The sequence below is a fragment of the Rhea americana genome, unplaced genomic scaffold (assembly GCF_003343005.1).
Source record: "Rhea americana isolate MKP2758 unplaced genomic scaffold, rheAme1 scaffold_66, whole genome shotgun sequence".
Taxonomy (NCBI): domain Eukaryota; kingdom Metazoa; phylum Chordata; class Aves; order Rheiformes; family Rheidae; genus Rhea; species Rhea americana.
The window spans coordinates 3,288,583-3,290,362 of record NW_028186823.1 but is presented as its reverse complement, the minus strand read 5'-3'; positions in this window follow the sequence as shown (position 1 = coordinate 3,290,362).

The following is a 1,780-nucleotide window of genomic DNA, read 5'->3' as shown; positions in this document are numbered from 1 at the left end:
TTTCCTGGCATGGAAAGATATGGGACCCATCCCGTTTGGTGTTATAGTGTCTTTGGGTCCTTCTAGTAAGGCAAGGAACATATGAATTATTTTATCAAATATATACAACAATGAAGCAGCTCCATCCACATGAAGGTATTTAATTAAAATGAGCGTAGTTTTCAGAAGTGCCAGGGAATAAATTAGGCTCTGTGGGTGCATGGTACCACTCTAATTCATGACCCCTTCATATAAATGCCAATATTTTGACTTGGCTGACTACCTTTAATATTCAGGTTTAACATTTTTGGCCCATGTGTTCTGTTTCCTCAGGGCTCTCTAATCTTTAATTTTTACCATAGAAAAATCTTAATGATTTCAAGGTTCCACCTTGCTAGCAATACGGTTTGAATCAGATACACTGCACAGAGACTATTTTGATTTAAAAAAGAAAAACCTTCTGGTTTTATTTCTGCAGGTATGAATAAAAATCAGAGAGATCCTGTATTTAGAGCTTGCCTACTCTTGATAGCAGATAGCATGCACACTGTGATATGGATCAATGGTACAACATGTTTTCCTTCATTAGAAACATAGCCTGGACATTAAAAACAGCCTGCTGAAGAATCATAGTCATTTAGTAATCATGTAATTTCACAATCAAGAGTTTACTATCCCCTTTCCCCCCATTTAGGACTACCCATTTATGGAGAACATGTGATACAAATAAGTTCATGATACCTTTTTCTTAAAGCTTTGCCTGCATTTCAAATGTGGCTTTAGCAGTTATCAGATCCACCACTGACTGCAGATGGGATTTATTTTCACTAACTTTAGCTGTATACTGGTTAAGTGTGTAGGCTAAGCCTGGACTCCCTCTGTATTCAGTGGAGGAAGGCAGAGGTGATTCATGCTGTCTGAGGCTAGTGAAGGGAAGGATAAGTCCCTTTAGGAAGTTTCCTGTGCCACTTTGTTGATTATAGATTACAGGCAACAGTACATAGCTGCTTAGTTGTAGCACACTGAATCAGATGGGTGAAGCCAGGGTGGATGGATCCTGTTCTGCCTCTTTGTAGGCAGTGCAGACAAGGACAAACTGTAGTCAGTACCATGTCAGGACTTGGGACTAGTCAGGATGAGCTGTCACTGCACTGAGTGTGACTGCATTTTGCTCTTAGCAAGCAACATCTCTTGATTGGGCTCACTTTTGAAAATGGGCTCTGAGCTTACATTGTAGCCAGTGGCAAAATGCTCAGGAAAAGTGAGCCAAGCCCCCAGTTTATATGATGCTGTGGAGAMTGAAACAGTGTTACTTTGGCATCCATTTACTTGCTGTTTAGGCTGTGGCACTTCTCAGAGGCAGGGGTTCTTCTAGTTTTTCTTCATGACATAGGGAGCTGGACCCTTCCYTTTGATCAAAGAGTTTCTGCATAATCATATGAGCCTAGGAGCCAGGTATTAAAGGAAATGCCAAGTTGTATGAGACTGGTCATAAACAGAAAATAAAGAWCTCCAAAACCCCAAATAAAACCCAGCAGAAATGAATATAAGAACACTTCCTCATGTGGTTGCCTTGGAGTGAAATACACCCCTTTACCCAGGGCTGGTGTGCACAGCTTGTACAGAATTAGATTTACACCATAGTAAACTTTCAAACTTTCTATTTTTTTCTTTTTCTTTTTTTAAACCTGGTGTGTGAGACCCCATGAACGGGGACATATGAAGGCAGGGGAGCTGCTGCTCTRGGCTGCATCAGAAGACACAAAAATACTCCAAAGCCATATTTGGTAATTTGCTGCAA